This window comes from Eurosta solidaginis, chromosome 4 (genome assembly GCF_040869045.1).
Source record: "Eurosta solidaginis isolate ZX-2024a chromosome 4, ASM4086904v1, whole genome shotgun sequence".
In the NCBI taxonomy this organism is placed as follows: Eukaryota; Metazoa; Arthropoda; class Insecta; order Diptera; family Tephritidae; genus Eurosta; species Eurosta solidaginis.
The window spans coordinates 193,621,826-193,638,913 of record NC_090322.1 but is presented as its reverse complement, the minus strand read 5'-3'; the positions used below and the strand labels follow the sequence as shown (position 1 = coordinate 193,638,913).

At 37.2% G+C, this 17,088-nt stretch overlaps 1 long non-coding RNA gene and 1 pseudogene across 4 annotated transcripts; both read right to left on the bottom strand.

Moving 5' to 3' along the window:
* Positions 1 to 1,166: 1,166 nt before the first annotated feature.
* On the bottom strand, positions 1,167 to 6,577 carry LOC137248751 (uncharacterized; annotated as a pseudogene).
* Positions 6,578 to 11,503: 4,926 nt separating this feature from the next.
* Positions 11,504 to 17,042, bottom strand: LOC137250841 (uncharacterized). Of its 4 annotated transcripts, none has more exons than XR_010953101.1 (6): positions 16,234 to 17,042; positions 16,012 to 16,180; positions 15,709 to 15,939; positions 13,229 to 13,409; positions 12,835 to 13,158; positions 11,504 to 12,764 (listed from the first exon to the last, which is right to left on the bottom strand). It is a non-coding gene; the product is annotated as an uncharacterized lncRNA (long non-coding RNA). The 4 variants fall into 4 exon arrangements; XR_010953100.1 differs by having other exon boundaries at positions 16,012 to 16,184; positions 16,234 to 17,041; XR_010953099.1 differs by having other exon boundaries at positions 15,709 to 15,935; positions 16,012 to 17,032.
* Between the last annotated feature and the right edge of the window lie 46 nt (positions 17,043 to 17,088).

Here is a 17,088-nt window from a genome sequence, read left to right as displayed (position 1 = left end):
CCAAAATCGTGCAATGGAACCAGACTTTGCTTTAAGAAATTAATGCCGAATGTAATCGAAGCAACAATCACCAGCAGTAAAAGCAAAGGTGAAGACGTGCTCATACCACGGATCTCAATGATTCCTACAGATTTGCCATTCAATTTTAAGCTCTTATAGTTTCCTGTACGCCTTGCTTTTGCAATTACAATCAACAAAGCAGAAGGACAATCGCTTACTGTTGCAGGATTAAAGGGCGAATTAATGGTGACTTATAACCATAAAGCCATAACCAGACAAAACAGCTGATCGAACCTACCTTAAGGAAATCAATGCAATCGAGTTAGCGTTATGGTATGGCACCATTAATCGATTACATTGATTTCCATAAGGTAGGTTCGATCAGCTGTTTTATCTGGTTATGGCTTTATGGTTATAAGTCACCATTAAGCTGGAGTCATTGGCGCCGTATGTCGTATCGCTGTATCCGTATCCCTAACGTAATCAGCTGTTTATCGTTACGACGGTAAACCAAAACCCAATTGGTTGGCTACGATACGGTTACGACTTTAGCGGCACCAATAATCGATTGCATTGATTCTCATAAGGTTGGTCGAATCAGCTGTTAAAAGGTTACCGATACGGTTACCGATAAAGCACCAATGTCTCCAGCTTTAAAGCCGGAGTCATTGGTGCCGTATGTCGTATCGTTGTATCCGTATCCTTAACGTAATCAGCTGTTTATCGTTACGACGGTTAACCAAAACCCAATTGGTTGGCTACGATACGGTTACGACCTTAGCGGCACCAATAATCGATTGCATACGGTTACCGATAAAGCACCAATGTCTCCAGCTTAAATTTAGAAAGCCAATGATTTGCACCGAACGAAAAAACCAAACATATTGTGTACCCATATGAATTACAATAAGATGCAATAATAAAATATTTTAAACGAAAATTTCACCAAATATGCGTACAAAATTCAATTCAATTTACAGAACAATAAACTAAATTATCAACAAACAAAACAGAAAAAATAACGCAACACTCATTCTATCTCGGGCGTTACAACGTTCGCCGGGTATAGCCAGTATATTCTAAATTACAATCCATAACTGTAACATTCCTCCTATCTTAGTGGTCTAATTTTGAGGCCAAAACAACAAAAGCGAGTAACAATTTTGTCAGGGGTGGGTGTTCCCCGCGTTGGGCTGACAGGTCGGTTTCTTCCCCGCAAAAATTAGGTGGACCGCTCTTGGGTGTGCCCATGAAGTATCAGATATGCCGGGATGCTGCCGATCAAACCCACGTATACAGATTAGGAGCTTTCTCAAAGGGAATATTCCCATGGAGTGCAAAAGATTCTCATTTAAAGTATCATAATCAATTGATAAGACCTGTAGTGATCTACACTTTTGCCATAAGGAAGTTTCGATGGTAAATATAGGGTAATACTAGGGTCAAATTTTATTGAAGCCAATGTCAGTTGCTGCAATGTTTCTGGTTTGTTTAGAGCTTTGAAAACATCTAAGCCATAATAGGTTAAAGCTTCGATTGCACCCAAATCTAAGATCAGGCATGGAAACTTTTTGCGATCTAAAAAAACATCTTCCATGGCTCCACAAAACATTGTTCAATATCGATAAGATTATCTTCGCTTATATCGCCTGGTGGGACTAAGCTGACACTGTTAGTGTAAAAATGGAGCCCCTGCAAATTATCACAACGTGCAATCCTATAGAGATTACGTTTTATTTGTTTTGATATAAAAAAAAAACATTAAGAAAATCAAAAATTAGTGTAACTTCACTTGCCAGATTACAAAACGTTTGACAAAAAAATGTGCACTGTCGATCATTGTTTATATGCAATTTAAACTTGAAATTGTTGAAAAATCTCTTTTGGAAAGCACCCCACGCCAATGACGACATGTCTGCGATGCATTTAATCGATCCCGTGGCTCGAGATATTCATGAATATTACCCAAGATGAGAGTGGGCAGCTGTTCCTTGCTTAAATCGTGGTATTGTGTTTTTTTTACTTGGTTTGTTTTGATTGTGTGCTCAAATGTCAAAATGATGGCGGACAACAAAACAAACAGAACTTAACGAAAGATAGAGCTTTTGATAGAGTTGCCGGACATAGCATAAAGAATGGTATAGAGACAGATTGCAGCAACAAAAAAATTGCTGCACTGGAATCGCCAACGATTAGCGGATAAGGAATAGAGTGATTAACGTTAGGCGAGTAGGGAGAAGAAAGAAGATATAAAAGGGGGTGACACAGGTTAAAACTAAGACAATTTGAAGTGTTAAAGTTCTGGCATACGACTGCCTCCGCGCCACTGTGCTATAAAGTTTTTTTTAATTGTGAAACTTGTGTTGTGCGTTGTTTTTAAATAACTAATTTAAAAAAATAAATTTTTGTGGTTCCGGAGAACAAGGAGGTTCCGGCAAGGAGACGAGGATCGGAGTTCCAGGGCAGCGGATTAAAGGTGAGCCGAGTTAGGTAGCTTAGAGAAGTAGGAGTATGTGCGTATATATGTGGATACATATATGAGTACATATAGGTGAATGTAGGGGTAATAGTTATTTTATAATAATTTCTTTTGCTTAGATGGGGGTAATTGGTAAATTTTTGTGTGCATAAATTTTGTTTATAGTTTTGTCGCGGTTTTAAGCGAAATTTTTGCGTAAAAAGTTAAAATAATTTTTATCCAAGAAAAGTTGTATGCCTGTAGCCTGTAGAGTCAAATCGTCCTGCGTGTGATAGATTTTTTCTTATTTGAATCTTTAATCTCCTGAAAATTTATTGTAATTATTAGTAATTTATTTATTAGCTAAATTAAAAGCTCTGGTGGATTAGTTAAATTAAATAAACAGGTATACTGTAGATAGGACGTTGGGAATAATTGGGTTAAAATTTTGATATGCGCACATATCGGTACGTACATATATACGCACGTAGGAAGTTAGTTACTGTAATTTACGAAATCCTGAAATTTTAACTAAATCCTGTGTGTCATAGGAAAGAGGATTAGTGGCGATTTAGGAAAAGTGACTGGAGTGAGAATTGTGGTGGCGTAAAACGAACAGTGCGGCGACGTGTAAGTCCCAAAATAAATATTTTTTTGAAGTAATCGGTTTTGTGATAAAATCTTATTGTGTTATAGTGTGCCCGGAAATTTTGGCGTGGAGGGATTAGGCACAACTCGCCGTAAGTCTTTAGTTCCAAATTATCTTTTTTATGTATATACGTATGTCCAGTTATCTAATTTTGATGCACCCGATGAGAACAACAACAAAATAGGGAGACTGGGGAAGACGTCCCGTTTATATACATAGGCGTGGTTACATACACATTTTTGTTTAATGCGCTAAGGTAGGAGAATACCGTTAATGGTGGGCTTCGTGATTATGCCAGAAAACCAAAGCGATCTTTGGTTTTAACAATCTTTCGGAGCACCTATTTTGTTATGTGGTGTACACTCGACACAGAGATCAAAATTTGAATTTTTCTACATATACCATTTTGCTGTAGTAGCCAATCATCAAAATCGAAAACTAATAATTTCGTGCATATCCAGTTTCCCGTAAGACTCCAATACAAGGCACAAAGGCCAGTAAGAAGCAGCACAAAATCACCCAAGAAGTGGTTTCGGATTTTACATATATTTACTTCTTATATGCATATATAAATTTTGTAGTTTTAATTTTTTTTTGTGTTTTTACGTTTTTTTTTGTTGCGTACACGCATGCACACACGCATATATCAAAAAAAGAAATTATTAAATTTTTCTAAATTTTCATGATATACATATTTTTGGTACAATTAAGATTTTTTTTTGTACATTTTGTACACACCCTATTGAGGGTATGGTAACGAACCAAAAGCTTTTTATGTTTGTTTTATAGCGTGCGGGTTGTTGGACTTGCCAATTAAAGTGTAGCTATCTGCGTGTTTGCAAGCGAGCAAAGCAGTCACATTAGAGTGACCAATTTTCTTGTTTTTTGTTAAGCTGAAATTAATTGTTAAGAAAGTTATTGTGATCAGGTTAGGTGTATTGTATCGTTGTCCTATATATGGTAAGCGATTCTGCCCATAAGTAACATTAATATCGAACATTTTTTTTTGAGAAATTCTTAAAATCTCATACATATTTACCTACATAGGTAGGGGTAAAACCAACTAAGAGAGCTCGATTAGGTAGGATCCATTACCCTTAACCGAGTAAAATTTTAAAATTAAATTTTTTTTGTCTTCGTTTTTTTTATTGTGTTGAATGATTGGCAGGACGTTTCATCATAGTGAAACATTTTTTTTTTTTGTTTAGCCTAAATAATAAGACTAGATTTTTTTCATTATGATTCATTGTAATTCTTTTTATGATTTCAATATATTTTGAGTTTGTTGTTAAGAGTTGAAATGCGGAGTTAAGCACTTTTTGGGCGGGAGGTGAAGATGGCGTGGTGAAGAGGTAAGTGGAGGGGACGGAGCATGACTAGAGGGAGACCGCTAAAGTTAGGGTGCATGAAACGAGCGGTCCAAGGTAGGGCGGGCTTCCTGAGGTGAGATGTGTGTGAGGCTGATAGGATGGATGATGAAGGGAATAAATATGCGTCCGTACGACTCCTTGGTGTTAGGGTTGAGGACCACTGCCCCTCTTATACTGAGCTAGTCCGGGTACCCCAAGGAGCCAAACAATACCTGTACGTGACAATTTTTTGTAACTGTATTTAGAAATCCATTGTCTTACCGAAGTGTTTACATAAATAAGGTGTAATTCGACAGTTTTGCTGTTCTTGCACATTTCTCGAAAGTGTTCAGTAGCGCTGCACAGGTGAAAATCCTTGTTGAATATGACGCGAATTCAAATAATTTGTTTTAACAAAGACCTGTTTAAATTTTTCTTGGAACAAATTAAACATACTTATATAATGGAAACATCAATAATATGAACGCAATAGTTAAGCACGACCTTACTTATGGAAGCGCACACCAAAGATACCCAAATATGAATCTCTGTAATTAAATCCGGAAAGGTCCATCGATATTCACCTACTGGTGGTTTAGATGAAAAAAAGTACTAAAACTACCATATTTTACTCCTGAAAAATGCAAAAAACAACCCTTTTTGGTGGACAATATTGGTGAAAATTTTTCAGATAGCCCAATGACAGAACAAAGAAGAATTTAGAGAGAGACAATTGACGGCTTATTTCACTTGGTTATTCCACCATGAATACTGATGTCAAGACGCGTCGTTTGACAGCTTCCTCGATATTTTTAGTAGCGTATTGTTCACTGAAACCGCCCATTGTTTTTCTTCCATAACGATACAACACCATGGCTCATCTCATCAGCTGATTTTATTTATTTCATTGCATGGTCGATCCCTGCTAAATAGAGCTAACGGAAACTCCAACACATTAACAGAATTTTTGACAACAATAATACACTCGCATAAATTTTTCCTTTTATTCGTATGGAAAACCATGGTGTATATGTGTATGCATACACGTATACACAATGTTTACATCAGGTTTGTCATGTCGCTTTTGCCAACCTGATAGAAACTTTGCTTTACGCTGTGATGTAAATTTCCATCAGCCATATCTGCCAATTGATGCCTCAAATGACTGACAGCTGTCAAGCAGGGATGGGATTGTCAAAGGAGATGGCAAACTCAAAATGAAACCAACACATTGGCAACATTTTCTTACACATACAGAAACTGCCAAGTTTTATGTTTCCATTCCATACCATTCGCACCAACACCAATACACAGACTTTGACAATTTGAACAGATATATTTTGTTATCGTACAGATGAGCCAACCATATAGTTGAACCATGAAACAACACCATGATTCAATCACAAGAGGTTTGCTCGACTGCCAAATTCTTTGACAATTGCAGCTATTTTGCTCTCAAATCGAATTGACATCTGTTAACTGTGTTGTTTCTTTGCGATTTTTCGAAAAATATTAGTAGTAGAAATAGGAAGCAATCAGTTTACAAATACCGGATAAGTACCTACTGAACTGCATAATTCTTTAAAACATTTTTTTAAATTTTATCATGAATTTATTAACTATGCCATGATCTATTTGTGTTGCTGAACATAGGTAATTTTACGATTCACGTAAAAATTTAATCAGTAAATAATAGAGGCCATTTTGGCGGCCACCGTGGTGTGATGGTAGCGTGCTCCGCCTATCACACCGTATGCCCTGGGTTCGCACCCCGGGCAAAGCAACATCAAAATTTTAGAAATAAGGTTTTTCAATTAGAAGACAATTTTTCTAAGCGGTGTCGCCCCTCGGCAGTGTTTGGCAATCGCCCCGGGTGTATTTCTGCCATGAAAAGCTCTCAGTGAAAACTCATCTGCCTTCCAGACGCCGTTCGGAGTCGGCATAAAACATGTAGGTCCCGTCCGACCAATTTGTAGGGAAAATCAAGAGGAGCACGACGCAAATTGGAAGAGAAGCTCGGCCTTAGATCTCGCCGGAGGTTATCGCGCCTTACATTTATTTATTTTTTAAATAATAGAGGCCATAACGAAATTTACTCATTGAGCGTGTTAACTTATTCATTCCGTATGTTCGGAACATTCGTCTCCATTTAAGAATTTGGGGAATCGGTTTATATTTGGAATATTCAGCCCTATTCTGCATTTCGACTTGGATTGGAATTTTTTCGATTTGGCAATTTTGGTATTCTGTTTCCAATCTCTTTCGATCCAACTTCGAATCGTTCGATTTTTTGTATTCTGCATTGCGATCGTAGTTCCGTTTTTCTAAGTTGCAAATTAGTTGGCGGAAAAATATTTTCTTTTTATTTTTTTATTAATTTATAACAGAATTTTAACAAAAATGTAAGTAAAACTTGTTAAGAAACGTAGAAAGCTTGATGATGATTGTTTTTTTATATGTTTTCAGGTCAAAAACAACATATCGATGTCGAAGTCCTTGGACGTATTTGCCCCGCAAAAGTATCTAAAATATACTTGAAAGCATCCTTGTTAAGTCGAAAATTCTTTTTGAACCTAAATAAAAAAATAAGTCATTAAACTTTACCACTTTTAAGTTCAATTTCTTACAATTCGTAACTCATCTCAAATGGATTACACAAATCTCGCAATATTTGCCTTTCCATTGTCGCCTGGGAATTTTCGTATGCGTTGCTTTCCAACTCCATAAATCAGGCATGCTTAACCAACGAAACGATATCATTTCGTTACGATAATCAACGTTAATAAACGAAACGAACTCATTTCGTTTCGTTTATTAACGTTAAGATCGTCAAATTAACGAAATGATTTCGTTTCGTTTTCTGCCATATCAAAACGAAATCAAATCGTTTATGTTGATTATTAATTTCAAACTATGCTGGCAAAGCTGATTGATGGCGGAGTCATTAAAGGTGAAAGCATTAGCCAAGCTGATTGCAACTTTTCTCTTGAATTTTGACAGTACGAACATTTCTCAGAGTATTTTTGACATTACCACCAACGAATTACACAAACAAATTATATAGAGTTTGTGTGTGTATGTGCGCTCGTTGTTGCCACCTTACGGCTTCACCATGGCTGTAGCATTGCCAGCACAATTCAAACATATAGTATCACGTTTTTGTTAACGTTTTTAACGTTAACGAAAGCTTTTCGTTTCGGTTAAAAACGAGATACAATTTATTTTGATAATTTCTTTATCGATAATATTTCGAAGTGTTTCAACGGAAACGGTGGAAATTTTTTGATAAACGATTAGCTTAACGTTAAGGTGCATCCCTGCCATAAATAATGCCGCGGCTATTGATTCCATTATAATAGACAGCTATAATTTGTGTCTGTTCGTTGGGTCCAGTTATATGCCAAAGCAATCTGCCGGCGTAGAGGAAGGTAAAGCGAAAACGTAAACAATCCTTGCGGAAAGAATAAATAAGCCTTTATAAAGTATTTTAGGCCAGTGCAATGAAATTACCATCCTTAAAATTCAGAAAATGTGAACTATATTCGTGCAGGAATCCGTTTTAACAAAACTTGGTGGCCACGGCAGGGAATTGGCCAAAAGAACGACAAAAACACACTTACAATTATGAAAGCACTTCACTCAAAAAAATATAACACTGCGGCAATATATTCTATTGCTTTTTTTTGTACAAAATGTCGTGGATAATAAAATATAAACGTTTTTCAGTGTTTTTTACAAATTTTCTTTAATTTATTTTGTTTCAATGTTCACACATTCCGTACCAACAGCTGATTTCGAAAAATCATTTGATCTTCCTCTTCTCTTTACGATTCCGTCGTAATGCAGAATACCAAACTTCGATTGAAGCGGAGCGTAGAACGGGAACGTAATCGAAATGCAGAATAGGGGTGATTATAAATATTCGGACCTCGTGAGGTCCTCATGTAGGGAGTTTTTGAAACAAATTTTGATATAGTGTATTTTTGAATAAAATTCTAAACCAACATAGCTCTTTATCAATTCACGAAATATTTAGTAGAAAATGAATTATTTCCCCCAAAACCTGTTGGCATTTACAAATTTATTATCACTACTAATATACTACTAGAAGTACTTTTCTACTACAATTTTCGCTAAAAGAGATTGAATTATTACCCGTTTTCCTTACTCCGTAAAAGCAACTAGATTTTTCAATTTGGGAGTGTCAAAGCCAAAGTTCAGGTCTGCAAGTAGGATATGTAGAAGCAAAGAGTATAAATACAATAAGAGCCGTCACTCGTTATTTTGTGGAGACTATCTCGCTGGAAATTGAAAAAATTGATGCCGAATGTTTTCTGAGAGGGACATTTTTAATTGTCTCTCATTTATCCACGCCGTGTAGGCCCCTTGTGCAACTGTGATTTTTGGAAAGAGAATTAAATAAATAAATTAAATACAGTCGAAAAATAAACACAAATACACCAGGAAAATGTATAGAAGACATTTATAAACATCTCGCCCAAAAAAAAGTAGCGAATACCTCTCAGTATACATCGAGTAAATGCCAAAAAAATAACGAGTGACGGCTCTTATTGTATTTATCCTCTTTGGTAGAAGCACGCACCATGGTTCAACTACACAATTCACACACATAAGATTGTGCATTCACGAGTTCGAAATTGCTTCGTTCTGCGCATCTACGTCACACCTGACTTCTTCAGCGAATGAGAAAAAGAGAAAAAAACAAGAGCTAAAGGAAAATGTCGTAAAAATTGACTTTAAAATAATGTTTACATGCGCAATGCGCCACCTTCTATAATTCCATCATGGTTCAACTATATGGTTGGCTCATCTGTAAAGCAACAAAATATGTCTGTTCAAATTGTCAAAACTTGTGTATTGGTGTTGGTGCGAATGGTATGGAATGGAAACATAAAACTTAAGGCTCCATTACTGATACTTAGCATAGACTTGACTTGGCTTGCGAACTGTCACTTACAGTTCTGTTAAATTAACATTGCATGTTACTGATTACTCAAAACTTAACTTCACTTAGAAGTGTGTTGAATTTTGATTTTCTATGTAAGTTCTAAGTGACGTTTACATTTTGAGATGCCATTTGTTTGTTTCCATATCATTTTGACATTTTGTCATAGAAATTGACATTTATTTAAAAATAAATTTCAACGCTGATTATGATGCCAGACTTTATGCGCCAAGTGGAGTATAATCGTGGCTAAGTTGCCAAGTTTACGCCAAGTCAAGTCAAGTCTATGCTAAGTATCAGTAATGGGGGCTTTAGTAGTTATTGTATGTGTAAGAAAATGAAATAAATAAAATCAGCTGATGAGATGAGCCAACCATATAATTGAACCATGAGCACGCACGTACACAGGCACGCTCACCTGATAAAATGCTTGTTCTTGTTCGTTTTTTTTGTGGATGCTATTTGGCACTGTTGTACTTCTTAGGTCCAAGAAAAGTGTAGTAGCTGCTACCGAAAACTGCCTGAAATTTTTATCGTAAAATTACAAAGAAATATTCTTATTTACTTTCAAACGAGCACTTAATTACATCTCTATTTAAAATCCATATGTTTTGGACAATTTTAATTAACAAATTGTGATACTTTATTACCGGGGACGATTGCTAAAACACGACCAAAACCGTCGAGGGTGGTATTAATAGACGCGTTTTTGCCTCGCTTCCAATAATTCTAATACTTTTTTTCCTTTGGACTATTGATAACAGGACAAAACGTGTCTTTTCATTTCCACATTTTTGGACGGGTTAGTGCAGTCGACCTCGGTTTCAACTGTTTTTCGCGGAGAACTTTTGAACGGGTAGAAAAACTTATCACCCGTGTTTGTATTCTTAATACTGGAATAACTACGCGTCCTCAGACTCAAGATTCAAGACTTTTGTATAATTTTCTGTAGGACCCATATAGGTGCACTATATTTTCATACTAAACTCGTTCAAAAAAATTTACCATCACAGCAACCCATATCTGATATTCCGCTCCTTTTTTTGTTTCCCTGCGTCGCTTTCCACGACAGCAACACCGGTAATTTTAACACTTCGTTCAGTGTCAAACGCATGTTCCACGCAGGTTCCACTGAGTTCCACAATAGTTTGACACTGACCGAAATGTCAAACGGCAGTGTGTTAGAAAGAGAAAGGAATTGTTTCCCTTTCATACATATCATACTTGTAAACCTGTACTATGCAACTAACACATATTTTACCCTTTTTTTTATATATATAGATTTTGCCCCTCGGAACACAAACCAAGCGACGCATCTCTGGTTTTGCTATAAAAAGTTTCTGAGCGAGAACTTAGCAGCCCTAGCAGATGTAGTTTAGAGTTTGCATAAAACATGCAAGGCCGGCCACTTAGAGATCTATCTCTATCATTTTTTCAAATGCTTCTTGTACCTAATGTTCTTGAATTCATGTGTAGTATGGCAAACTTGAAGTATATTCGGAGAGCCTCTCATAAACTTGTATTAATATTTTAATGAAAAATGTAAAAAAAAAATGCACTTAGTGCTTTGATACAAAAAAGTACCAAATTTAATACTATTTCACAAACGGCCTCTTCTGTTCTTCCCCTTTCTCTTATCATTCGTATTGTAAGGGATTTTTCAAAATTAGCTGTCACTACATATACCACCTTGTCTTTATTACATCATGTGCACGCACATTTGTGATCATTGTTTCCCTACAAGACAGGTACCCGTTCCCTATTCGATTACTTAATCGTCACCAATAACTTGTTCACCAATTATCGTCTTAATGACTTTTACATTGCTGTCGTGAAAAAGGTAACGCATGCGCTCTCTCAAAATAGTGTACGTGTGACTCACTCTCTCGCTCTTACCTATTGTGTTTTCGACATTCCTTCTCGCTCGATGTTATTTACATTTTTAAGTTACTTCATCAGTTATGTTTTCGTTATCGCTAACCAAAACATATACAACAACAACAACACGGGTAACTGACCTATCGGTTACCCGTATCGGTTACCTTCTGTCAATTCGCTTTTTATATGAATGAAACGCGTCCTTTTTGTTTAAATAATATTTAATTCATAAATAATGCATGTTTAAAATAATTTTTACATTTAAAATCATGTCCTATTATTCTAGTAATATTTACATATTTGCATTTTTATATTCATAAACTATATAAATACACTATTCATGCGGTGGTGGTGTTGCTCATTATCAGTTTACAGAGTCATATTAGTTTGGTAGGTATAGTAAGATCAGACGTAGCGGAATATACGCAGCATGTCAGGAGCATCACCACAATCCAAATAAGCACTGTAATTCATTTCGTCATTATAAATAACTTGTAGATGCCACATAGGTGTAACCATACTCTGAGGATATTTCCGTTCAGATCTTGTAGTGTACAACGAGCAAACTTTTCATAAACATGCACACGTAAACTTGTATTTGTTCTAAATTCTTCACCACATTCGAAAAAAGATGTTCTTTTATCCATTGTTTTCTCATGTTCCTGTGTTTGCGTAGGTACCATTGTGATGCAAGTTCTTGATTACAATATGGACAAACAGTTAATTCTAGACTTTTCGTTGTTACATCAATTGTTTCAGCGTGTTGTGCATGTATACTAAAATTCATACTTGAATGTGCTTTAGTCCCAATGGCATAATTTACATTTTAAATACTGACTATTGGGCATATGAGAAATCTCATGGTCCAATAATTTGTTGAAGCTTGGTGTAGCTGTATGAAAATCCCACAATTTTTAAATTGTAAATGTTCTAGCTTCTCTAGACGATGCATAAAGTAGAATGGCGTTGGCTATCTTCACCTGGTATATATTGATATTCGGGCGAATAAACAAATGGACCACTTATAATTGCACACCTCAAGTGCATTCGCATACATATGTTGCATATGTGAAACATATAACGATGTACCAGTGGCTTTTTATGCAGCTGACGCTGGATGAAGCATTGGATTTTGTGTTGCAAAGTTGGCGACATATGTTGCTGTTGATGGATGCGCATATTGCGAATATGTTGGTGGTTCACTTGTCATTAATTGATTAGAAGTTTCAACTTGTTGCGATTCTTGTTGTTGCTGCTGGCTGCTGATGTGGTGTTAACGTCTGTTGTACAAAATTTATTGTTGGTGTTGTTATGGTGCTGGAAAGCCTTCCGATATTGAAAGTCGTTGATTAGTGTAATCTCCACGTAGTGAACTACTCCCACGGCTGCGTCCCCGGTAACTATTACATTTGAAGGCCCTTAAGTTACAGGCATAGTTGAAATCGCTTACATAACCGGTTGACTCTAAAGTAAAAACCAAAACAAAATATTAGAATCAGTGTTAATGAATAACATGTTTAAAGTAAGCTCTTACAACAACGTGATTGGCGGCTACATCCTGGATTGCAGGATAGTGGTTCACTAGTCATTAATTGATTAGAAGTTTCAACTTGTTGCGATTCTTGTTGTTGCTGCTGGCTGATGATGTGGTGTTAACGTTTGTTGTACAATTTATTCGGGTGATTGCACATATTGTTGGTGTGTTATGGTGCTGGAAAACCTTCCGATATTGAAAGTCCTTGATTAGTGTAATCCCCACGTAGTGAACCACTCCTGTGACCGCGTCCGCGGTAACTATTACATCTGAAGGCGCTTAAGTTACAGGCATAGCTGACATCGCTTATATAACAGGTTGACTCTAAAGTAAAAACCAAAACAAAATATTAGAATCAGTGTTTATGAATAACATATTTAAAATAAGCTCTTACAACAACGTGATCGGTGGCTACATCCCCGTGAAAGTAGTGTGGTGTTCCTCCTTGTATAAACGTAGATACTGGATGTGCTCAACCGTGTAGTTTTCTTCTAATTTGAGCAAATGTATGTTCTTACAGCCACAGCTGGAATATTTGGGATATTTCTATCCTCACATCGTCAAAATCAAATTACCTAGAATGAAAAAGAAACTCATATCAGTAAGAATAGATTAAAAGTTTTTAATATAAGCAGAAAAGTGTTCCATAAATAGGGCTCCACACATAGCTCTTTTCCAAAGGCACAAGAGAAATTTCAGATAACTATAATCAGGACCTGGTAAAGTAACTTCAAAGGCGATTTAGTCGCCACTACTTCGTATGCGCATTTCTCTGCGCTCCCTTTCGGCATGCATCATCAATTTCGTCATTACTATAAAGGCCATCTTGCTCACAGCAATCCAACAATCTATGTGTCCGCAAATTCGTGGAACTAAATTCCTAATGGAAGGTTCCTCTCCAAAAACTCTGTTTACAGACAGTCCTTCGCCGTGAAAACGAGGACAGTGAAATATTACATGTTCTGCGCTTTCCAATTCGGACGGACAGCTTGGACAGAAAGCATCCTCCTCTATCCCACGCTTATTTAGATATTCCTTGAAGCCACCGTGCCCGCTCAATATCTGTGTGAGATGGTAATTTAGTTTGCCGTGTTTTCGCTCGTACCATTCCGCTATATTCCGGACTAGCATGAAGGTCTAGTGCTCTTTTCTCGAATCTTCCCACCGTTCTCGCCACCTAACTATTGTTCGTGACCTTGCGCTTTTCTTAGCATCTTCAGATGGTCGGCTGAATCCAATGGCATACAGATCGGCCATTTCACCTGAAAGTAGATCTACTGGGATTTTCCTGGATAAAACATGGATCGCGTCGTCGGAACAGCACATGCTATTCGTATAGCAGTAATGCGGTAGGCTGCTAGTATATCTTTTTGGTGGACCATTTTAGATCTGTGCCATACTGGTGCTGCATATAATATTATAGAGCTGGTTACGTTGGATAATAGCTGACGGGTAGCTTCGCTTGGGCCGCCGATGTTGGGCATTATTCGCGTTAGGGTTCCACTAACTCTAGAAACTTTGTCCCACACCGCCCTGAAGTGCTCCCTAAAAGTTAGTTTTGAGTCAATGATTACTCCTAGATATTTCAAGGAGGGCTTTGAATTTATTTGATAATCTCCTATGGTTAGGACCAACTCATCCACAGTCCGCTTTGAGCTCATCAGAACCACTTCTGTCTTATTGCTAGCCATCTCCAGCCCCGTGTTCGTCAACCACTCCTTTATTCCTCCCACGGCGTCATTACATAATGCTTGGAGCAGATCAAGTTTCTTGGCCACTGCTACTACGACAATATCATCTGCATAGCCGACAATTTCCGTGCCTCCGAGAAGGTCGATTTCTAGCACCCCGCCATACATCGCATTCCAAAGAGTTGGACCTAGAACAGATCCCTGAGGGGCATTTACTAGCAGAAGGGAGGGAAAAGAGAGAACACTGGCGCAATATGCCAGGCCTGAGTCAATCTAAGTTACTGTTAGGGGGTTACAGCACAACTCGATATAGGGCATTAATAGGCCTCTCAAAAAGATTACCTAAGAACCCCAACGTCTATTCTTACAAGACACTGTAGACTGAACAGTCACATGCAAAAGCTGGGTATAGTATCGAACAACACATACAGATGTGATAGATCAGCAGACGGTGGACCATATCCTTCTAGATTACGGCGCAATTTCAAGACGTAGGGCTAAGTTTATGGGCTCACCATGGCCAGAGCATTCCCACATTTAATCCCTCAAGCAAAGAACACTGCTGGGGTTCATCAAGGAAGTCGGCCAGGATGAGGTGCTGTGAAGGAGATGTGCAAGTCACTGTGCAATCCTCAATAAATGATCTATCTATCTACGTTCCGGTAACAAGCACCATTGTGGTACTAGCCCCACCATCTCGGGAACTATTGATATGACTACATTAAACCTTCTAGGGATTGAATATTAATAATGCCGGCAATGCAAAAGTCTGCTAAAATGTACCATTCTCAATGGAATGCTCGATATATAATTTTCCACGTTTTAAAACAGTGATGAAAAGAGCAAAATTTACAATAATTTTAACTGGATGTGGGTAGTAAGGTGTTGATGTCCTCTCTTAACGCAATGTAATGACAACTGCGATGCAGGGAAAATGACAAAAATCTTGCAAATCTACTGATTATAATTAATTTTTCCTCCCCTTCTATGCAGTTCTATGCATACATACATATGTATTTTTCTCTCCAAACGCTAATTAAAAAAATTAATTGGTTTTCACATCAACTTCGAACTCTGTCGTATTTGCATTCTTCAGTTGATTATCAACAAAAGCATGACAAATTATCACTAAAAAATTCATACATTTTGCTTATATATTTAATATGGTAGCCAATTCACTTACCCTTTCTGGTGCGATGATTCCTGGACAATCGGGCCTGACTAGACGCGATTTTTTTTGCCTTAAGAGAGCGTGCTTAACGCGAACCCTATCATGTTATGGCACACCTTTGGTGATGCAAAAAATCAAAGAAATTTCTGCTTCTAATGCTACTACGATAGCAGAAGCAGCTCCCGGTGCCGCAACATAAATAACAGTTGCATGCCGATCAGTTGCCTTTTTTGCTCCAGCTACCTATTCAGTTTTAATTCACATTACATTATCTACTATTGCAATTTTTAATCACTATAAATCAATATAAATTACCGAAGCAAATACTGGAAAACCAAGATGCGTAGTTCCACCCTTTTTTAGGGAAACACATCCAACCAGTTTGGTACCGTATTCCAAAGCATGTTGTTGTAAAGTACCTTGTTTTTGTAGATTTCCTCTGATTTTGGCATATTCTGAGCTGAATCGCAACCCGGCGGAGATGCTATCTATTAGAATAATATAACATTTTTTTTATTATTTTTTAAATGCACATACGTATGAATGAAAATCAGAAAGTAAATAATGTTGTTGTTGTAGCGATAAGGACACTCCCCGTTATCGACTTTGTTGGTCCTTTGCCGGATGCAGATCGGGTACGTTCCGGGAACCATTAAGGTACTAGCCCGACCATATCGGGAGCGATTTAGTTGACATAAAACCTTGTAGGCCATCCCGTCGATTCTATACAACTTAATATGGTAAAGATTTAAAAGACGGTGCACCACCCAATTTTTATCAAAAATTATCAAACGTGGAATCAAAAGGCGCGCCTCGAGCTCCGTTTTTATTATTATTTTATATTTTTAAATTAGGTGGTGTACCGTCTTGTAAAACGCTACCCTTAATATTATTTTGGGCGCAGGCCGCCAACGCAAAAAGATGGTCTCTGCAGCAATATCTTTAATTTCCGTCACATGTCACAACTCAAATTAACTTAATGTTATTTTGGGCGAAGGTCGCCAACGCAAAAAGGTGTTCTCTGCAACAACATTTTTAATTTCCGTCACATGTCACAACTAAAAGCACAAGATATTTTTCGTTGTAAACAATTTATATTTTTTTGCGTTTCAATGTTTTCCGGAATAATTAATGAACTGTCATTTCGAAGACAGCATGAAACGTCGATGTGTTAGTGGAGAGCGAAAAAAGCTTTGAATGTGTTGGTGAACTGGTTACCTCCGTCTTGTAGGGTTACTATGTAGTTTGGCAGCTTAAGTAGAGGTTATGTTGCGAATAGAGTGGAAGGCAGTGGACTAGGCAGTCGAATGTCATATAATGAAGGAATGGTGTTCGGAGATTTTTCAAAGTTAAAAAAAAAAATGATAAAAGCTTTAATATAAATAAAACTAT